Here is a 24,000-nt window from a genome sequence, read left to right on the forward strand (position 1 = left end):
AGGAGGACATATGTAGAGCGGTACACCTCGGCTCTTGCTATCACTACACTATCCACTTCTTCCCCTTCCTCCTGTCTCTTCCTACCACCACTCCTGCGCCAAAGCCCACCTTCCAACTGCCACCACTCAACCCTCTACCTACCACCACACGCTCCTTCCCGCCCTGACACCTTTCCACCATGCCATCCATCTCTTATCACCATTATATATTACCCCAGACGCCCTGCACCCACCACACCCTCTCTTCCTCTCAGGTTACGGTTGGATTACCCACTGAAAACAGTGGGAACTGGCGAATGGGAGAGCTGAAATACAGTGGATAAGAAGGCGCAAAACAGAGGACAAATAAACAGAAACTGAGGAGGGTTGAGGGGGGTGAGGGGTTAAAACAGCGAGAAGCAGCAGATGGAGAAAGGTAAACACACAGGGCATGAGAGAAAACACCATAGCCAAATATGACGCAAATTAGCAGCTGACGTTTCAAGGTGGGGGAAATGGAACGCCAACACATAAAAGCCTATGATGTGTGGGAGAGACCAGGCCATCAGGGCGGCTGGTGTGTGTGTGTGTGTGTGTGTGTGTGTGTGTGTGTGTGTGTATGGTGTGTGTGTGTGTGTGTGTGTGTGTGTGTGTGTGTGTGTGTGTGTGTGACAGACGATTCTCTCTGCCGAAAAGACGAGGTGAGATTTGTCCCTGTAAAGTTAGGGAGGAGAGGGGGGAGAAGTCAAGTCAGGTCAGGTCACGGCGCGTGGGAGGAAGGCTTAATGAAAGAGCAAAGAGAGGATGGCTTAAAAGCACGACCAAGCAAGAGAGAGAGAGAGAGAGAGAGAGAGAGAGAGAGAGAGAGAGAGAGAGAGAGAGAGAGAGAGAGAGAGAGAGAGAGAGAGAGCATTACTACGACTTACCACCCCCCTAGACTAATCTCATCTTCCGAGAAATTAAAGTTTAATAAAAACCTCGGTGAATATCATTAATCTAAACGACGCACAGCTGAGCGTTGTGAACAAACACGTTGTTACCTTTGGAGATCAGACACAAGCCCGGGGTAAACCTTACGGTGAGATGGAATTACAATTCATTTGAAAATAAAGACACACATAATGGCTCAAAATGACTAAGGTCTACTATGAATGTAAGTTTCATCTGATGGGTACGACCCACGGCTCAGTGGAGAGAGAGAGAGAGAGAGAGAGAGAGAGAGAGAGAGAGAGAGAGAGAGAGAGAAATATTCAAGACTCGATTCTTTGATTTCAGGGATTCGTTCTGATTTCTTTCGCTGCATCAAAGGAGAAGGTTTAAGATTTGCTCGGGGGAAAGAGCGCGGGAGTGAGAGGGGGGAAAAAACGTTCCGACTGACATGATGACCTTAGGTGACCCTGTGAGAGGAGATGACCTCGCATGACCTTTGTAAGAAAGATGGCCTCTCACGATGTTGTGAGAGATTGTAAGTAATATATCAATGTTAGTATAGAGATAGACATGGGTAATAAAGACGTGGAATAAATGGAGCAGGAGATTAAGGGGAATTAGGTGAAGGAGGGTTAGTCACTGTAAGTCTGGAAGGAGGCTCCACTCCTGGAGGGTGGTCACTATTGGCCTGGAAGAAGGCTCTTCTCCTGGAAGGGTGTTAACTGTCGGTTTGTAAGGAGGCTTCTGTCCTGGAAGGGTGGCTACTCTTGGTCTGGAAGGAAGCTCCTTTCCTGGAAGGGTTGTCACTCTTGGTCTAGAAGGAGGCTCTTCTGGAAGGGTTTCCACAGGTGGTCTGGAAGGAGGCTCCTCTGGAAGGGTTTCCACTGGTGGTCTGGAAGGAGGCTCTTCTCCTGGAAGGGTTGTCACCGTTGGTCTGGAAGGAAGCTCCTTTCCTGGAAGGGCCGTCACTCTTGGTCTAGAAGGAGGCTCTTCTGGAAGGGTGGTCCACTGTTGATCTGGAAGGAGGCTCCTCTCCTGGAAGGGTTTCCACTGGTGGTCTGGAAGGAGGCTCTTCTCCTGGAAGGGTGGTAACTGTTGGTCTGGAAGGAAGCTCCTTTCCTGGAAGGGCCGTCACTCTTGGTCTAGAAGGAGGCTCTTCTGGAAGGGTGGTCCACTGTTGATCTGGAAGGAGGCTCCACTCCTGGAAGGTTGGCCACTGTTGATCTGGAAGGAAGCTCCTGTCGTGGAAGAGTGGTCACTGTTGGTCAGGGAGGCTCCTCTCCTGGAAAGGTGGTCCCTGTTCGTCTAGACACATTGTTGGCTCCCAGGCTCCTGCCCTTGAAGCTTTCAGAGATGGGAAGGAGAATGAAGGAAGGATGAGTTGATGAGGTCTTAGAGAGTTAGTTTATGAGTGGTCAGGATTCGGCTGGCAGTGAGGAAGAGGTGGCCTTAACTGTGTCGTAGGGTTGGCTGGAGATGTCGGGGGGTGAGGTGGAACCAGCAGTGGGGTTGGGGAGGAGGGAAAGTAAGGTGGAAACAATGAGGTTTGGGAGGTAAGACCATGAGGCTGACATGACACATAATAAGTGGAAGTACGACCATGTAAATCACCTACCAATGAAAAGTTTATAAGGTATTACAGTACATCCGAGAACCACACAGTTGTAGATCGTCCTAGAAATCCCATGAATTACTGATACTTTACGCCAATAATCCTAGGAATGAAATAGCAGCCACCTACAAGATTCCAAAATCGACATCAACCTTATTCCACCTCTGCATAAGGCTGAAGGTTATATGGCATAACACTCAGTACTCTGAGCCTATTTTCTGACATGGTTCGTCGAAAATCTGAATGGTGGGTCAGACAGAGTCGTACCGAAGGAAATGTCCATAAGAGCTTTGATTCAGCCCGTGGCAGTGTGTGAGTGGCCATAAGAGACTATCTTTGACGCACCAGAGGCCATAATGCTCGTGTGGCTTGGAAGTCTGAGCGTCTGTGTGGGCGGGTGTCTGTGTGGGATGACGTCTGTGTGGGCGTGTGTCGGGGTGAATTTTTGTACGGGTATATATATATATATATATATATATATATATATATATATATATATATATATATATATATATACGTGGAAAGGCGCAGACACATATAGATAATGTTTTTTGTTTAAGCACACACACACACACAACACACACACAACACACACATACACACACACACACACACACACACACACACACACACACACACACACGGGCCTCAAGACACGAAAGGGGAGGTCAGAACAAGACAGTTACAGCTGGGGACTGGACGAGAGGAGTGTACGAGGAGACCTGAGGAAACAATTCTTCAGCAAGAGAGAGTTCTGGACCTGCTGAACAAGTGAATGAGGAACAAGTGATCACGGTTACGAAGAGCAAGTGATCGCGGTTACGAAGAACAACTGATCGCGGTTACGAAGAACAACTGATCGCGGCTACGAAGAACAAGTGATCGCGCTTACGAAGAACAAGTGATGGCGGTTATGAAGAACAAGTGATGGCGGTTGCCAATGGAAAACCCAGGGGAGTATATGACAATAAAATAGGAACGGAAGAGGGGAACACATGAACGTACAGTTCCCTTGCCGTCTGAACACACAGGTAGGTGGAATACTTCGCGATGAAGATGTGAGTGTAAGGGAAATGATAATGTTTACTGCGTGGATAACTTCCCAAGAACTGGCACAAGAAACTGGAATTCACCCGACCGAACTGAAGTGACCAAAGTGGTGGAACAGGAGCGAGTGGGTGGTTGGGATCGAATGGTTGGGAGTGGGTGGTTAGGACTGGGTAATTGGGAGCGGGAGACTGGGAATGGATGGTTGGGAGAAGGTGGTTAAAAGTGGGTGGGCGGCTGAGAGTAGGTGGGTGGCTAGGAGTGGGTGGTTGGGAGAGGGGGGTAGTTGTGAGCGGGAGATTGGGAATGGACGATTGGGAGTAGGGGGTTAGGAATGGGTGGGCGGTTGAGAGTAGGTGGGTGGTTAGGAGTGGGTGGTTGGGAATGGGCGGGCGGGGAAGAGCACCTAACCTACACCGGGGTTGTTGGGTGAGAGTATAAAGATCGACCAGGAGACCCCCGGAATCCCATGGAGGTGAGAGCGTACAGAGAGAGGGAGGCAGGGAGAGAGAGAGAGGGAGAGAGGGGACACTCCTGAAGGAGATCAGTGGGGACGATGACCATGCAATGTCCCACCACTTGTCGTAAAAACCTCCCCCCACCCACAGCCGGATCAGCGGTGAAACACGACCCAACTATAACTCCATTAAACTCCAACACGAAGACTCTTCTCTCCCCCCAAACCCCTACCGTTCAAGAAACGCTGCAGCTCGCTCCTCGAAGTTGCTTTCAAAAGTTCCGCGTCGTCCCATTTACGTGCCCTTACTGCAAAGTGTTAGGAGGAGGAGGAGGAGGAGGAGGAGGCGGTGTGGTGGTTATGAGCGGTTATTTCTCGAGCCTGATTTGATATCACAAACCACCAACGCTCTTAACGACTCCTTAAGACCTTAGAAAAAAAATTACATGTAATCCATTTTCTTTTCCACTTGAAATCCATTCTCTTTATTCCTTTTTTGGGTAATCAGAGACACCTATCCTTTACGAACGGACGACATATGATATATATATATATATATATATATATATATATATATATATATATATATATATATATAATTTTCTAAGCAGGTTATACGGACACGCCATTTCCGATGACTCACTAGAAAGATAACGAATATCATTGAACCACGCCATCACTGAACTGGTCCTTGCCCTTTCTGAACTACCTAGTTATTATTCAGTGCTGACAGAGTGGCCATTACAGGATTATCACAATTGTCGTTTGAGGTGATCACAATTATCGAGATTCGTGAGGCCAACAAGGGCTGCCAGTGACCATGGTGTTCAATGATGTGTTCATCTGTTCGTCAGAGGCGAGGAGGAGGAGGAGGAGGAGGAGGAGGAGGGGGAAAGAGAGGGAGAGCAGGTCGGAGAGGAGTGTCTAATGTTGGGAAAACCATGGAAGCTTACGAGTTGAGGATGTAGGTCAGGTGGAGATCGTGGCCGAGGATGTGAGCCGTGACCTGAGTGAGCTGTGACCCCGAGAGAGAGAGAGAGAGAGAGAGAGAGAGAGAGAGAGAGAGAGAGAGAGAGAGAGAGAGTATAAAGATGACGATAAATGAGTCATTAGATACAAGACACAATCATAACACGGGCGCGAGAGCGTACATCAGAAAAGCCACCGTTGTTTGGTGGTGGTGGGAGCGGCGCGGGAGGTCGTCGCGCCAGCAGCAGCAGCGAAAAATAAAAGGAAGGAAGAATGGGAAAGAGGAAAGCACATAATGAGGAGGAGGAAACATTAAAAGCAAAGACCCACAGGAACAAAGACACATCCATCTCGTCCAGGGGGAAAATGTGTATGACTTCAGGGGTTGGGAGGCGAGAGAGTGTGGGGGTTGGTTGGGCGGGGTTGGGGCGGAGTTGGGTTGGGGGTGTTGGCGGAGGAGGAGGGAGGAGGTATGAACCACGCACCTTGATTAACTGGAGATTCTTGAGAGAGTGAAGAAAGGGAACGTGGGTACATGATGATACCAAGTATAAAGGAAGAGAAAGGAAAACAGAAGGAAAAAAACCCCAAGAACTTTGAACTTAAGGATAAATAAACTATTTGCTTGATGAATGCTTTCAGTCGCTAGTGCCGTCTTAGCCAACATTAAAAATATATCGAAAAAGCGAATTTTTCATTTTTACGATCAAGTTAAAATTTATATATATATATATATATATATATATATATATATATATATATATATATATATATATATATACCCAGGGAGGGAAGGGAAAAGGAATGAAACCAAACCTATGGGTTCCATCCTTGGTGTATACGAAAATCTGTATATGCAAACGACTGTTAAAAGACGAGAGATCAAAGGTTGGAAGACAAAGGCCTTCAAGTAAGTTTGTCTTGAACCACAAGATGCCAAGGTTTCACTTCAACAACGTCAACGATTACGTGCCAAAGGATAACAAGAATTGATTTAAAAGATGCTGATGTTGTAATAGAAATACGCGTGAAATCGCGTGAATCCTGGACTATATATATATATATATAAATATATATATATATATATATATATATATATATATATATATATACATAATCTCTATAAAATGATCAATATATTTTTACACTTATTCATCCATTAGTTTTTTCATTGTTTTCATGCTCACGTGCAGGCAGTGAGGGTGTGTTTTTTCTACATCACAAGACTCACTCTTGCCCAGACAGCTGTGCGAGGCGACACGGGGTGGCGGCCATCAGTCATTTCCCACTGCTCTAGGAAGAAGACCACGGTTTGAGCGTGAGGGTGTAGCACCGTCATGAATGGCTCTCCAAGTCGTTTCGGGGTGTATATGTATGGGTGAAAGTGAGGGCAAATAAGTGAGGTTACGTGACAGTAAGGGTGATTATCTGGATTACTTGTGGTTTAAAAAAAAATAACTCATTGAGGGCCACGAATGACTATGAGTTGTCAATCGAATTCTTCAAAGTCCCGCAAGCTGTGAAGACGATTCTGACGAGCTCGTCTGTAACTCCCAACTCTTCAGACGACCTCGCCGCCTTCGTGGTCACCTTCTGCATTCGTGAGGGGCCACGGTGAGGAGAGGGGCGGGCGCGCGGGCCTCTCTGTGACTCTCGCCGTCTAAAATATATGCCAGTCTCCTCGACGGTAGTAGTTACCCTTTGCAGATGTGCTCGCTAAAAAAAAAAAAAAAAAAACTTTTGCCTCCTGACGTATCCTTGTGTTAGAGGGGGAGTCAGATGCGTCCCTCTCCCAAGGGCGTCCCCATCTCTTTAAAAGACTTGTCCAGCCAGCCATCGTTAAACCTCTAGGTCGTGTGGGTCGCTCGTAAGTGCACTGCCGTGTGACTCGTCGTCGCTCGTAACTGCACTGCCGTGTGACTCGTCGTCGCTCGTAACTGCACTGCCGTGTGACTAGTCGTCGCTCGTAACTGCACTGCCGTGTGACCCGTCGTCGCTCGTAACTGCACTGCCGTGTGACTCGTCGTCGCTCGTGATTTTCTCAGCAAAGCAAAAACAAAATCTCACCTGCGTCTCTCTCTCTCTCTCTCTCTCTCTCTCTCTCCTGCTGATGTTACGTAGGTCTAGGTGTTGAGATCGATGGGTGGTAGCACAAATGGTACCTCGTCGCTTACACGACGAGAAGGTCAGGGTGCAGCGTGGGTGCAGGCATCGGGGGGGGAAACAGATTTAGAAGTTCATTAAAGTGGACATCCTAAACGACGGAGGCCTAGAGCACTGCCCTGTGGTACGCCAGTGCAAGTCAGGGTGGATGGGTTCCCAATACCGCCGCGCGAATGTAAGCGCTACCCTGAGAACACGTCCGGTAAGATGAGCCCCCCAGAAGAGACGGAAACTATTTCGTTATATGTCAAGCGACTGTGAATCTATGTGCGCGTCAGTGGTGTCATACAGTCAGAGGCACTAGCGCTGTCCCGTCTGATTATAATGGAGGGTCTGTAGTCACCTGTGCTCGGGTTAACAGCAGAGGAAAGAGAGAGAGAGAGAGAGAGAGTGTGTAAACATCAGGAGGTGAGGAAGCACCTCTCCCTGAGCCCAGACTGGGCGTAATTTACCACACGGTTAGTTTAATCTTTTTTTCCCCGAGAGATTAAGGATTAAAGGAGCTTACAGCTGATGGAGAGTAAAGCTGGCAGCCTGTAGCTTATATAACTGCTCTACCATTTTTACTTCTGGACAGAGACAAGGTGCCCTTCCCCACCTCACAAAGTGGGTCACTTACCCCGATAGAGCAAAAAAGGCTACGCCAGCTGAACCCCACACCTGTGTAGCAGTGATGCCCCCGCACCCGTGTAGCAGTGCTGGGGCGAATACCATCAAGGCTCCCGTAACTTCTGGGGGTGTCAGTCACCCTCAGATGACAAAAACACGCCTTCCTTCCTCCCTCCCCGCCTAACGCTGCCGTCAGGTGGGGAGGCCGTAAGTGTCGACGGTCGACTATGTGGGGGTCTGGGAACTGCATATTTCCCGCAGAGAGACACGCAGAGCCAGTGGGTAGGCTCTCTCTCTCTTGCCTGCTGCTCGCTATGGCACCGTCACATCGGCTCTAGCGGAGGTCTGGGCAGGGTTGAGACCGCTAATACAGCGAGCGTCCCTGAGAGCCATCGGAGGTTGGAGCCAATGTAGCCTGAACCTAATTTCCTCACGGGATCGGGATCTGCCGCCGGCGCTGCTGCTGGCTGGCCCCCTCTTACCATCCAGGGACAAGACTGCCTCGCGTACGTCCTCCGCTGAGTGCAGACAGCTACGGGTCTCTCCCGCACTGTCGATAAACTCTACACTTCAGTTCCCTCTCGGATATGGCTACCGAACGGTGGGAGGAGCGGGGTGGGCTGGGCTGGTCTAATGGCTTGGTTAACATACTTCGACCAAAAGGGCGAGTACGTCAGCAGCGAATGTTCCCCCACACATCGAACTCAGTGCCAGTGTTTGCCGCACGAGGCAAAAAGGGGGGATCGGATGTGATGATTTTAACGATAACACCAGAGCGAGTGATGTGCTCCAATCAAAAGGCAGCGCTCTGCCCCGGGGAAGATTTTTTTAAAGCGTGTTATCCCACTGGGTGGATATCCAACACTGTATTTCCACGATATTTCCATGCGATATGCATCTACACTTCTGGCGAATCCAGGATCACGACCAAATCAACGTCACAAATCTAAAAGCAAAAAAAAAAAAAAGAATAAAAAGAAATAAAAAAGAAAATATCGAATAAATTCTACGTTGCTCACCATCCCGTTTCACAAATTTACCTTTCATTTTTTTTTCTTTTTTCATTCTTGACCTCAAACGACAACCTGATGCATGTTCGGGATTCGAACGGGATTTTCAGACGAGCACTGATCGTACGGAGGAACCAGTTGGCAAGCGCAACACTAAGTTTCCTCGTTAGCCTGCCTCTATCACCATCAAGTCACCCACAGGAGGAAGACTTTGGCGTCCTTACGTTAATCTTCACATGGATCTGGTTCCGTCAGCCAAAACTCCCTTTGTTTTCTTTCATTCACTTACCTGATATTTCCTTACTGTAAACTCAAAGTCTGCCTAAGTAATTATCTAATTCATAAGGGGCGTTTAATCAATCTTGAGAAACCACTTAAAATGTGTATTTATTTGATAATATGTCGACATATAGCACTTCTGTTTTCTATAAACTAACGTCTGAATCACCTACACAACAAGTGATGGCTCCCTGCGCCAAAATGTCTTTGAATTAGTTGAACTACCCAGTCGAAGGAAATACGGTGAAATATCGACATTTCTAGAAATACATGTCCTAAACTTGGAAAGAGGATCTTTGTAATTACCGAAGAAAAGAAAAGAAAAAATATATATATATATATATATAATCAAGTTCCAATGTAAATCGTGACAGTAAGATCGCTAAATATTCAATGCCTTTTTCTCGAACTCCCGACAAAGTGACATGGAAATCACAGAGTCCCCACAACAGCACCGACTCCTCTCTAATACACAGCAAGGACGACTGACCTCAGAGAGAGAGAGAGAGAGAGAGAGAGAGAGAGAGAGAGAGAGAGAGAGAGAGAGAGAGAGAGAGAGGACAGGGGAGGGTTCTGATGAGCAGAAAACTTATGGCGTTGAATTGGTCTAACTAAACCGCCTTACCTAATCGAGAGCAGTTCTCTTGACTCCCTATAATGAAGGAACATATATATATATATATATATATATATATATATATATATATATATATATATATATATATATATATATATATATATATATATTATATTCCTATGAGTCCACGGGGAAAATGAAACACGAAAAGTTCCCAAGTGCACTTTCGTGTAATAATCACATCATCAGGGGGGAGACACAAGAGATAAATATAACAGTCAGTTGATATACATCGAAGAGACGAAGCTAGGACGCGCAAAACTGTGATCCTTTCCAATACATATTATATATAATCATGTCTTTCGTGGTGGATATGTACTGACGCTGGGCAACGTGTGCGCAGACACATACACACGGCTTCCCTCATTAATAATCCTACTTTGATCTGCTTCCTTTGTTTTTCTAACATCATCTACGTAATAAAACCCGGCAAAAATAATAAGGCTTTGTTGAACTACCGGTAAAAGGCAATTAACAACAACAACAACAACAAAAATTGAAAAAAAATACGGTTTTTATAAAAATGTGAAAAAAATGAATGCCAATTCGTCTCGTAAAGAGACAAATGGTTCTTTCACGTGCTGTTCATGTCTAGATTTGATAACTGGGCCTTGTTAAATTACTATCAGTAAATACATAAATAATAAAAAAAACAATGCAGTCGATGAAACACCAATACAAGCTTTAACAAAAAAAAAAATTCAAAAGAAGAATTTTTCTCTAAAATTTTTTTTGGCCCAGAATATTACCGCTCGCTCCCGCAGATGCAATCAAATTCCACACAGCAAATTATAAAAATTCTTACATTCAAGTATCAGAATATAAATCCATAAAATCTATATACCTCTAAGAGTCCTTCTCCCGTAGCATGAGTCTAACCATTCAAGAATAGAAAGACGCAAAGAAAGATGGTAAATTAAGTAAATTTTTTCTTCTTTTATCCCCCCTTGATTTACAGGCGAACATTTACAATTTACAGACCAGCAGCAATCACAGATTTGGAGGAAGAAAAAAAACGTAAATTTCAGTATAGGTTTGTGAGTAACACTTACAATTTCTCTGCTACCTGGGCCCGAACTCATCTCACCATTGGAGAGAGACAAAAAAAAAAGGGAAATTTTTCTTAAAGGAAAAATTAATTTATTCCCCTCTCTCTTTTGACATCTCAGATCCTGGAACGATAAAACGTGGCAATTCTAAAGTGTCAAAACGTTTCTATGGTATACTGAATAAATCGAAGATACTCTAGAGAAAATATCAAAACTGTCTCTATAGATAAGACAAACACACACACACACACACACACACACACACACACACACACACACCAAAGGACGTCCAACTCTTTGAAAACCAATCCCTGGAAATCTGTGTGTGTGTGTGTGTGTGTGTGTGTGTGTGTGTGTGTGTGTGTGTGGAAGAGTGTGGGCACGGAAAACGACGCCAGTATAACTCTTACGGGAAATATCATTCTATAGATCTTTCCCCCAGGTGGAAACATCCCACCAGGGCACCAACAGCCAGCCAGGTGGAGCTTAAGAGCACAGACGATTCATCGCCTGCCTACGTGAAGACCAGCGCTGGGTTGACGATGGTGTCGGCTCACTGGAAGCGTTACACTCAAGACTGAAATTACGTAAACTGAACACCCCAGGTAAACCCAATGCTTCCCTTCAATGTAGAGGGGCGAACATACTACATCTTACAAACTTGGTTACACGTTACTTGTACATCAAAGACTATTAGAATTCACTAAACCACACTAACCATCAGTGATGACAAACCTTAATCCGCCAATTATATACGTCGCAAATCACTCAGTCCAGCGTTCACAGATCCCACAGGTTGAGAGCACACACGGAAGAAGGCGCTACTTCGAGTCTACCGAGGTTCTGCGTTCACAGATCCCACAGGTTGAGAGCACACACGGAAGAAGGCGCTACTTCGAGTCTACCGAGGTTCTGCGTTCACAGATCCCACAGGTCGAGAGCACACACGGAAGAAGGCGCTACTTCGAGTCTACCGAGGTTCTGCGTTCACAGATCCCACAGGTTGAGAGCACACACGGAAGAAGGCGCTACTTCGAGTCTACCGAGGTTCTGCGTTCACAGATCCCACAGGTTGAGAGCACACACGGAAGAAGGCGCTACTTCGAGTCTACCGAGGTTCTGCGTTCACAGATCCCACAGGTTGAGAGCACACACGGAAGAAGGCGCTACTTCGAGTCTACCGAGGTTCTGCGAACTAACATAATACGCCGAAGGGGGAATATGGCATCATCACCTGTTGGTATGACTTCAAGTCACGGCGTGCTTGTAAAACAGTCACACATACCCAGGCCTTCCTGGGTTCTATATAAACTTCCATCCGGGATCCTTGGAGTCTCTCGCGTCTTACCTCCCGATCCTGGCGCCCTCCAGAAGGACACTCTCCTCCTCAGGCACGACGACGGAGAGACATAAGGTCAATCGACGACTCAGGAACACACACACACACACACACACGCATTCCCCTCGTATCTGCTCGCGGGCGATCACCGCGTCTCTAACCGCCCCAGAGAGAGAGAGAGAGAGAGAGAGAGAGAGAGAGAGAGAGAGAGAGAGAGAGAGAGAGAGAGATTCATCAATCTCTACCTCACGACCCTTCTCTGCCAAGATCATTTATCTCCACACTTACGCAACTGAAGCCTAAAAAAAATTCCCCCACCAAAAAATATTCCCCCACCCCCCCAAAAAATTCCCAACCCCCCTCCAAAAAAAATACCCACTAGTTTAGATGCACGTTTTCTCTTACTCTGTGACTCTTCGAGTTTTTTTTTTTTTTTACACAGCTGGGATTTTCTTGGAGACGAGACACAGCCATCTACCCCCAAAACCCTTTTAAAAACTGACACACAAACTGACAAACCTACTTACAACCTGTGCTAAATACTAATGACTGAATGCTTACACGACTCTCCCTCGCCTTCCCCCTTCCACCCCACACAGAAAAGAAAAAAAGACCTTAAAAAAAGACCTTAAAAAAAACCATAAAAAAAGACCTTGTGTAGTTTAGATTCTGCAACCAAAATGCAGTCGCGAATGAGGAGCCTTTATTCTTCCTTATCCTTTGAGTCTATTCGTAAAAAAAATAAAAATAAAAATAAAAATACGTGAGGTGAGAAGTGAATACAAAACCCTCCTCCCCTAAAAAAAAAAATTACAAAAAAGAGTGAAAAAAAAGTAATTTTTGAGGTATTTTCCACCTCGAACTGAGGCGCAGTTGGGTCATCTCTTATGGAAATGTTAATCCAAATGGTGGGAGGGTGGGTTGCGAACTCACCAGTTCTGCCAGATGCTCGATGACAAAACAGTACAATTAATGACTAAAAATAAAAAAAAATTGTAAAAAAAAAATTCAAATGTATGTTTCATAACGATAGTGTATGTGTGTGTGTGTGTGTGTGTGTGTGTGTGTGTGTTGATTTCAAGTAGCAGAGTTAGGACCAGATGGGAAACACCGACCCACAAAACAGCATAAAATTCCCAGTGCAATCACCGAGTCAGTCAGCCGCGGAAGCCGAGCAAACAACAGAAAACGCGTAGTACCGGCAGGGGGGACCTGGCGAGTGAGGCTGGATCCCTCGTATGTGGTGCTAGATCCTGGTGAGTGGGGGATAAGTGTGTGGTGAGTGGTGTTAAGATCCCTCGAGAGTGGGTGTTAGATCCCTCGTGAGTGGTGTTAGGTCCCTCATGAGTGGTGTTTTAGGGTGTTAGGTGCCTGGTTAATGGTGTTAGGTGCCTGGTGAGTGGTGTTAGGTGGCTGGTGAGTGGTGTTAGGTGGCTGGTTAATGGTGTTAGGTGGCTGGTGAGTGGTGTTAGGTGGCTGGTGAGTGGTGTTAGGTGGCTGGTTAATGGTGTTAGGTGCCTGGTGAGTGGTGTTAGGTGCCTGGTTAATGGTGTTTGGTGGCTGGTGAGTGGTGTTAGGTGGCTGGTGAGTGGTGTTAGGTGGCTGGTGCGTGGCGGCGACTACTTATGTCGACCCCCTTACGACCTATGAGGGAAGGTCACGGCGTCAGTGGTAAAAAACAGAGGTGGCGGCCGAGGTAACAGGTATTATCTCATCAGAGAAGTTCATATATATATAATATATATACACGATAAGTTCCCAAGTGCACTTTCGTGTAATGATCACATCATCAGGGAACATACAAGAGGGGAACAGAAGTCAATTGATATAGAACGAAGAGACGTAGCTAGGACGCCATTTGGTACACAAGTGATTACCCGAAGGAAGGTGAAATCTCGTAGTGTCATATCTATCTATCTATCTATCTATCTATCTATCTATCTATACACAATACTCTCAACAACAACAATGAAGAACAGCCAATAACCTCCCTCATGCCAGACTGGGACGTTGGCTCAAAATCCAAACGCTTTTCCCATTTTTACAAGAATGAATCATTTTGATTTCTCTTTTTTTTCTTGATTACGTTTTCTATTTCCAAATTGGTGAATTCAATTCGCTCTTTTGTCCTCAGAGATATGATATTTCCTAAGATCCTCTCTCTCTCTCTCTCTCTCTCTCTCTCTCTCTCTCTCTCTCTCTGAACGTAACAAGTTGGTGGGGACGGGCAATACAACTCTTTTTTTTTTCCTCTTTTGTGGGCGAGAGGAGTTTGGGAGGGGAAACGACAACAAATGGTACGGGTCAGAACTCGGGCCACGGGGGGTTTCGAGCCCCTCCACAAACTGGGCCGGGCTGGACACTCGCCAGCAATTTTGGAAAGTGGGGTATAATAAATGTGAAAATTATAATCGAATGAAGAGAAAAGGAAAAAACCCTTATAGTTTTTTCCCTTTTTTTGTATAATCTCGTTTTCCAGCGGTGTGTATGTATGTATGTATGTATGTATGTATGTATATATATATATATATATATATATATATATATATATATATATATATATATATATATATATATATATATAAAGCAATATGTACAAGATAAAATGCTAATGATGAATGAAAACCACTAATGCTACTGGACTACAGAGAGACACAAAGGTAGCTACCTACTTACTCCCTTACTGTGAGTCAAGACCACTGGTAATATCACAGTGGCGAACTGATACAACAACCTGACCCAGTGGGTATGATATTCCATTCTCGTTTTCTGTTCCAAGTGGAAGCTTCCTGTCGTCGACGCCTTCTTAAAATTTACGAAAACATCGATCACACCCGCTACTCAAGAGCCATATTTTCTAATACCCTCTGACATTCTTTAAAAATTCTCAAATTGCTTTAAACTACACAAAAAAAAAAAAAGCCTTTATTACAGTCTCTATCAAGAATATATCTAATTTTCCTTAATTAGAAAAACTGACATAAAGACTAGGACATGTAAAGTATCATAGGCTTATTCATTTCTTTTTTCTTTAAGTGTAATTCCTTCTTCTGGAAAGCAGAAAAAAAAAAAGAAAATTAGTTAGAACTGGAACGAAGCGAGGCAGGGGTGTGGCGGCCCCAGCGGGATACGAATGAGGGTACTCCGCGTAATTAATGACCAGCTGTCTGGCCTTGTCCAGGAGTGAAGGAAAAAATATAAATGGCTACAGCTTTATCCAATATTGGGCCTTACGTCACGACAGCTTTATCCACGACTCAGCTTCATCCCCAGAACTCGAACTTCATCCAGAACTCGACTTCATCCAGGACTTGACTTTATCCACAACCTGACTTTATCCAGAATTTGACTTTACCCACCACCTGACTTTATCCAGAACTTGACTTTACCCACAACCTGACTTTATCCAGAACTTGACTTTATCCAGGACTCAACTTTACCCACAACCTGACTTTATCCAGAACTTGACTTCTACAGATTCGTCCAGTATTGAACACCACATCATCACAGCAACTCAAGTATTCACCTGAACACAGAGGAAATATACGTTGAAAGTAGAAAAAAAAAAGAAAAAAAAACATGCAGAAACTTAGTCAAAATATGTTTAATTCTCCGTTCGTCAGATGAAAAAAAAAATAGTTGCAGCAGTTTAAAAGCTCTAGGGGTAGGGGAGAGAGAGAGAGAGAGAGAGAGAGAGAGAGGCACCGGGCGGTGCAGGGAAGCCATGTTGCTAAGGGGGAAGGGACGAGAGGGAACCGCTGGACTGGGGCTCTGTTTTTTTTCTTTTCTTCTTTTTTTTTTTGTGGAGGCGGTGTTGGTGGTGGTGGCCCTGGATGCTGGAGCCTCGTCCGAGGCGGCGGGGGAGTACCCGAGACAGATAAAAAGTAGTCTACGGCAGTATGACCTCTCGCATGGAGAGGGAGGGGCCGCTGCTGTGTCAGGGTGTGTGGGGCTCTGGGTGTAGGCAGAGAGAGGGAGAGGTTCTCTCTTGCTCTGCGACGAGGGGCCGCGGTAAGGTCAGGACTCTCGGTGCGCTCACAGACCTGCTGCATGGTGGCTTAGCCTTGCTGTTTTTGCCAGGTGCTGGGGGTCTGCTGTGTAGTGCTGGGGCGCCTCTGTGTGGTGATGGGGTGCTTGCTGCCTGGTACTGGAGACTGCTGTGTGGTGATGGGGGTGTGTCTGTCGTGTGGTGATGGGGGTTTGTCTGTCGTGGGGTGTTGGTGATGGCTGTCGTGTGGTGCTGGGGTGTTTGATGTGTGGTGCTGGCTGTTGTGTGGTTTCTGGGTCTAATGTGTGGTGCTGAGGGGGTCTTTTCTGCGGTGATGAGGGGGTCTACTGCGTGGTGCAAGGGGTCTGTTGTGCTACAAGGTCTCTGTCGCATGGTGTAAGAATTTACTGAATGATGTAAACGCTGTCACGAATGGCAGATGGTGAAAAAGATGAGGCCCCCCCCCCCCACACACACACACCCATACACACGCACAAACTATGACATCTTCCTCATTAACGTTCAGCCTTAAAACACACCCCCAAAGCCCCAACTCTTAATTACCCACCCCCAATAAACGTTTGCCTTTGGGAATCGTTCGACCCCTCCCCCCTTTTTGACAATTCCTTCCACTCACACTCACACTCACACACACACACACACACACACACACAACACCGCTCCACAGTTTTAGACAAACCTTGCAGACATCGTCATTTCAGCAGTTCTGCGAAGCACCATCGGGATCCCTCCCTCCTCCCACCTCCTCCCTCAGACAACTCCCCAAAGAAAGTTTGGTCCCACGGAGTTCTCCCTCCCTGGAGAACCTTCAGATGCTCCTCCGTACACAAATATGCTGTAACAAAGAGCTCGGGGGAGGGGAGAGTTGGCGCTGGGGGGCGGTGGTGTTTACCGAGAAGAACCTGGAAAATATAGAGCGATCGCATAAAACTAGAATAACGAAACGTCTTTCAGGAAAGCTCCGACCGACGGCAAGAACACGCCACCTCCGCCTTCCTAACCATATAAACAAGAGGGAGAGAGACACATGCTCTCTCTCTCTCTCTCTCTCTCTCTCTCTCTCTCTCTCTCTCTCTCTCTCTGTCTATCTTCTCTCTCTCTCTCTCTTTCTCTCTTGGCCCGCACGCCCGGCTACGCGAGACGTCACCTGGAAATTAATGGTCCAGACCAGATGAAACCGTAAACTCCATAATGTTAGGAGCAGTTCACGACGATGAAGATGATGGCCGCCCGCAAAGCGTTCTCGCTAATGGAAGGCGTCAAGCCCACCCTACCACACCCACACCCACACACAGCGTATAAGCAGGCAACCCTCCTTTGTCTGAAGGCTGAAACGCCGAGTGTATGTGATCTGTGGACCAAGACGTTTTCTTCGGCCGGCGGCACCACGCAAGCGCAGTCCCTCTCTAGGCTTTTACAGGGGGGGGGTCTTCACCTCCAGTAGCGTTATAAGAATGGACACAGACAGGCAGGCAGCTAGATCCTGGGACGTTAAATGTCAAAACCGCGGTTCATGATCGAAATAAAACGGCTGATTAAAGGGAGAGAGAGAGAGAGAGAGAGAGAGAGAGAGAGAGAGAGAGAGAGAGAGAGAGAGAGAGAGAGAGAGAGAGAGAGTAATAGAGCAACCAACAGGATGGCAACACTGGAGCTTACATTACCGATCTGTTATCCAGTCGTGGAGGGGGGGAGGAAAAAAAATTGGGAGAGGAGGGAGGAGGAGACCTGGAGCAGGGAGGGAATGGGATGGTAGGGGAACAGAGGGAGGACCTCTGGAAAGCGGGAGAGACGGAACGGTAGGGAACAGACGGAGAAGACCTGGAAAGGGTGGCGGGGGGGGGGGAAAGAGACGGAATGGTAACGGAACAAGAGAGTGGAGACCTGGAGCCAGGAGATACGGAACGGCAGGGAGCAGAGGGAGGAACTCTGGAAAAGGGAGAGACGGAATGGTACGGAACAGAGGGAATTGAACCACAGTGGGCTGGCCTCCGACATACGTCGTCTCTGCAACGTACTGGAACAGATGCTAATCAAGAGAGCGAAAACCGACGGCTTCTTCCAGGGCGGAGGGTACTTCAGCGAGGGATATAACACGGACGACAAAATGACAGGAGGTTATGCATGAGGAACGTCTCCCAGCTGCTACGAGAGATGAGGGAGTGAGTGGGGGTGGAGGGCGCCGGCGACCACCGATCTTCTTCTTAAGACATGAGAAGGGCTGACTGGAATGTCTGCATTACGTGGCACAGAGAATCTGGAATACAATAAAGCGACATACACCTGAGGGGAGGAAAACGGAGGAGGTGAAGACGGCTTTAGGATCCAGACCATATTGTCTCTGAGATGATGGTAGAGGAGAACAACACGCCAGGGACTCCACATCTGCAGCGTAAAGTCAAGGACGAATCCTTTGCCAAGAATCATCCTAAGACTTGAAGACAGATCACTCTTTCAATATGGTACGCTTAAAAGTCATCAAAGAGTCGTCGTCGGAGAGACTTTAAATGTAAAAGTTGATTCATGACATGTGATGACCGAGCGAGTTTATACCGGATGCGCATGACCTCAATGGAGATTGAACCGATTCAAATGATATATATATATATTTTCTACACGTATCACAGGAAGACAGACGAGGAAACATCGAATGTGACTGACCCACAAGGTGACCTCCCCCTAACAGTAAGGCAGCAATGGACAGCAGCCAGATGATCCGTACGTAATGGTACTTTTGGAGGGAAAGGTTGGAGGGAACGGATGGATGGAGAATGAACACCTACGAGAGCACTACACTGGGTTTTGGTTGGAAGAAGACCATCAGGCAGACCTAGAAAGATGCAGGAAGACGGCATCCAGGAACATCTTAATACAATACAGAAGCGGAAGGTTGGAGACAGCGCCAGGAAGAACTCGACACAGTGGAATGAAGGCAACGCTGTTTCTTAATGACAGACAAAAGTAAGTAGTAGGAGTCATGGTTGAGTGACGTCAAGTTATAAAGTTGTGGATGTGGACAGCATAGAAACGTACAAAATGTTAAGTGATGGTAGAAAATGTTCGAGAGATGGGGGGGGCCTCACGAGTGTAAAATTCCCTCCCCATACAGCACAAATAGGCATTTACACACACACACACACACACACACACACACACACACACACACACACACACACACACATTGCTACACTGCCAGGCGGCCATCACAAACAACCCTCCAAATTTATAACCATCCTCCACCCACCGAGCAATGCATCGTACCCTGCGTGTTTTACGGATGGTAACTCGTACAGGTTCTCAGGTACTTCATCCCTCACGGTCCCCGGCACTCAAGATACTCTCCATGAGTTCCCTCACATGCCAGTTCTCCTTTCCTTTCCTCCCTCCCTACAGCAAGAGCTGCATGAGTTACAGTGAGTTCCCCTGGAGAACAACTCTTACTCACTGCACGGTATGAGGCTTCGGGAGGGAGTGCAGAGGGTTAAAAAAAAAAAATGGGGTTGAGTGGGTTGGGTTTGCTAGCCATGCGCATGCCTCTTGGCGTATGCACATGCGTCTGGGGGAAAGGAAGGGTGCGGGGGGTGTTCGAGAATGCAAGGCTTGTGTCTGTGTGTGTGTGTGTGTGTGTGTGTGTGTCTACCAGCACCGGCGCTGCGTACCTCGAGCCATGAGCTCGCTTCCTGGCGTACCACAGACCAATCGATATGGCCAATTAGCGCAGGAGGGAGGGAGGGAGGGAGGAGGGTGGTGTGGTGTGCGGTGGGGGTGGCCAGGCTCCGTGTTTCCGCCCTCTCAAATCTCTTGTGTTTTTCAGCCGAGATGTGTGTGTGTGTGTGTGTGTGTGTGTGTGTGTGTGTGTGTGTCGACCGAGTTGGCCTCGCTGTGTGGGGCGGCCGCTTTTTGAGGTTCGAGTCGGTTCGCCATGAAGAACAGACGAGACACGAAGAGTTTGGAGGGAGGGAGAGATAGATAGATAGATAGATAGAGAGAGAGAGAGAGAGAGAGAGAGAGAGAGAGAGAGAGAGAGAGAGAGAGAGAGAGAGAGAGAGAGCCATTTTCAAGATTCTTCAACACGTTTTCTCATGCAAAGCCCCCATACTAGACGAAAATAGCGACTAGCCATTAAGAGTTTACGTTTCGTTCCATGAAACTTATGGAAATTTACGTTCATGTCCTTTACACACACACACACAAACACATACACACACACACACACATACTTAAACGAGTTCGTAGAACGGGGTGTGTGTGTGTGTGTGTGTGTGTGTGTGTGTAAAGTATCCAACAAAACAAGACTCTTTTCAACAAAGAGACTCGTTTAAAAATCTGATTTTACAGTGATAGGAAAAAAAAAACCCGACCTGTTTCCATTATCCGTCGTCAAACACTGCACCCGATTACCTTCTTTCCCCCTCCCTATGAGGGGCGGGGGATCAGGGCGCTTACAACCAGCACACCAAGCAGGTCTTGTTGGCCCTCACCCTGGAGGCGGTCTTGGCTCACCCACCCTAGAGGCGATGGCTCCAGAGCACAACACAGTAATGCTATGCACGACACGAGACGTGGATAAGAAATGAGGGTAAAAATGTTGCGAGGGGGAGGAGGAGGAGGGGAAGGAGGAGGAGTAGAAGGAGGAGGGGAAGGAGGAGGAGGAGAAGGAGGAGGGGGAAGAAGAAGAGGAGGAGGAGGAGCAGAAGGAGGAGGAGGGCAGCTGAGCTTGAAATCTTCACAATGTGTAGCATATTTCTCCCGCGTCCACAGACCCTTACTTGAAATTTATCGCTAGCTTTTCTTGCCAGATGTTTTTCGCTGGGGGTAGAGAGAGAGAGAGAGAGAGAGAGAGAGAGAGAGAGAGAGAGAGAGAGAGAGAGAGAGAGAGAGAGAGAGAGAGAGAAAGTATACAACAAGGAAACATGGTATAACGTCTGGAAACTCGTTACTGAAAAGGGGGAAATGACCTTGAGAGTTACTTTAGAATACATGGCTAATGAGGCAATCATGATACTACCATTACTACTACTACTACTACTACTAATGATAATAATAGTAACAATAACAATAATAACAATGATGAGGCTTTCTACCGAGTATATATATATATATATATATATATATATATATATATATATATATATATATATATATATATATATATATATATATATAATATTCCTTTATTAGTTTTCCTTATTGATGGATGTGTTTCTCGTGCAATGAGGGAAGTAAGAAATAAAGCAGAGCAGACTAACGGGTACCATCCCCTCCACACTCTCACTGGATCGTCTTATTCCCCTTTCCATTCCTGGAAGAAGACGATCAAGCAAGACTTGGCGTACATGCTGGCGAAATAATCGTGGGATGGTGGGGATTTGGGGAAGGTGAGCACCGCCGGAGTTAGGCTTGCCGGGAACAGCGGAGGCCCAGGTAGAGTGCGGGAGGTAGGGAGAGGACGACAGGGCGAGGTAGGGAGGGAGGGAGACGACAGGCTGAGGTAGGGAGGGTGCGACAGGCTGAGAGGGAGAGGGTGCGACAGGCTGAGGTAAGGAGAGGGTGCGACAGGCTGAGGTAGGGAGACGGGTGCGACAGGCTGAGGTAGGGAGGGTGCGACAGGCTGAGGTAGGGAGAGGGTGCGACAGGCTGAGGTAAGGAGAGGGTGCGACAGGCTGAGGTAGGGAGAGGGTGCGACAGGTTGAGGTAGGGAGCGGGTGCGACAGGCTGAGGTAGGGAGAGGGTGCGACAGGTTGAGGTAGGGAGAGGGTGCGACAGGCTGAGGTAGGGAGAGGGTGCGACAGGTTGAGGTAGGGAGAGGGTGCGACAGGCTGAGGTAAGGAGAGGGTGCGACAGGCTGAGGTAGGGAGAGGGTGCGACAGGCTGAGGTAAGGAGAGGGTGCGACAGGCTGAGGTAAGGAGAGGGTGCGACAGGCTGAGGTAGGGAGCGGGTGCGACAGGCTGAGGTAAGGAGAGGGTGCGACAGGCTGAGGTAGGGAGAGGGTGCGACAGGCTGAGGTAGGGAGAGGGTGCGACAGGCTGAGGTAGGAAGGGGACGACGGGTAAAGGTAGGTAGGGAGGAGACGACAGTCTGAGGTAGGGAGAAGGACGACAACTGTCTGAAGTAAAAAGGACCGAGAAGAGGAAGCACAAGGAGGTCGGAGAATATAAAGGTTAGACCAACTGAGACGACGGAATGGAAAATAAGGAAGGGGAAACAATAAAGAAGAACCCAGCTGGGGAGAACAAGGGATGGGGGAAAGGGAGGAATAGATTGGTCACAGAGAAAAGACCAAGAGGACCTCCCTGTGCGGGACGCAGGTGAGAGGAAGGCAACAACACTGGAAGAACTCAGGTGAGAGAAGTGGATGAAAGCTGAGAGGGCGAGGGGAGGAAGAGAGGTGTTGGAAGGTAGGGAGAGAGAGAGAGAGAGAGAGAGAGAGAGAGAGAGAGAGAGAGAGAGAGAGAGAGAGAGAGAGAGAGAGAGAGAGAGAGAGAGGAGGGGGGGGAAGAAAGTGGTCCACGTTCGGAACAGGAGAACGTAAGGGGACATCAAAGAAGCCCATTTACTGGCGTCGTGAGCCAGCCGCAAACTTGCCGAGGCTTCTGGCAGAAAATATTATTGAAGACTCATACATACGCACAGTCGGAGGAGGAGGAGGAGGAGGAGGAGGAGGAGCAGGAGGAGGAGGAGGCAAGGCGGAGGACCTCCTGGCTGAGCTCTTTACCAAATCACGACGGGTAATGGGCTGCTAAAGAACCCCCTTCCCCCCCACCCACCTCAACTCCCACTACCGAAGCGCCCCCAAAAATTTATTCATTTCCATCATCCATCTTTCTGCGTGTCTGTTTCTCTCTTTATCTATTCATAGTTACCCCAGGGTTCAATGTCTGCGAAGGAGTCCTGGCGTTACCCAGGGTCCGTTTCCAAAGACCCCTGCAGCTCGGGGCTTCCCTACTTCCAGTAGAAAGCAAATGAAGAATCCTTTTGGGACGAGAAGTTCTTTGTGACGAGATTATACCCCCACTGATATGTTGCAGCAGATACACAACAACATATGTGTTGCAGGAGATACACAACAGCATGTGTTTTGCAGTACATACAGACCAACATATGTGTTCCGTGGTGTAGTGGTTAACAATGCTGGCTGTGAGGCACCGATGGGCGGCCTGGGGTCGAGCCCGCATAGGTTCGAATTCTGGTCACGGCATTTTGGTTCGCAGTCCATCTACCCATTCATACTCCCCTATGGGGGCTGGTCGATATATTGGGTATCTGGCTTAGGCTAGTGTGTGTGTGTGTGTGTGTGTGTGTGTGTGTGTGTGTGTGTGATAGGAGAGTACCCCTTGCGACGTTGAAGAGGGCCCGAAGCCATGGAGCCTCAGGCGATGGAATTCCCCAGGGCAGAGTTCAACCCTGGTTTAATCTAGTGGACATTACGGAAGGCGCTAACTTAGACACTGGCTTAAAAGATTAGGGCCTCGCGGGAGCGAACGTGCGGCCGGGCGTGAGGGAGGCAGACCGTGTGTGCAAACTTATCATGTTTAGATTAACGAGAAGGCTCGGCCAGAATAATCCCCTCCAGGGAAGCTGTTCGCTCCTGCTGGGGGAGGGGTTCAATGAGGCGTCCTTGACTGCCGATCGTCGTATTCAATCCATGATAAGTTGGTTATAGAATTATATTCTACGATTCCTTTGATCATTTATCGTAATTGTTCTCAAACTGATGTAGGAAAAAAAAAGAAAAACTCTTTATTTCTAACGACCTAATCCACGAAGATTATTGGGTATGTGTGATCACGTGGGTCAACGTGTAACATGAGCATCTCCCGGCCTCCTTCCCCCCAAAAGCCACTACCCACTCCCCAGCAGTCGGTACCACTACCCTCCCCCTATTCAGTCGATGCCACTAACCTCATCATCAG

General features: G+C 47.4%; 1 protein-coding gene across 5 annotated transcripts in view; it reads left to right on the forward strand.

Annotated features, from left to right (window-relative positions):
- The window catches only part of mAChR-A (muscarinic Acetylcholine Receptor, A-type), a 461,181-nt gene that overhangs the window by 127,520 nt on the left and 309,661 nt on the right, over nucleotides 1-24,000 (forward strand). The gene's annotated exons all lie outside the window — the stretch shown is intronic.

The sequence above is a fragment of the Panulirus ornatus genome, chromosome 48, assembly GCF_036320965.1.
Source record: "Panulirus ornatus isolate Po-2019 chromosome 48, ASM3632096v1, whole genome shotgun sequence".
Lineage (NCBI taxonomy): Eukaryota > Metazoa > Arthropoda > Malacostraca > Decapoda > Palinuridae > Panulirus > Panulirus ornatus.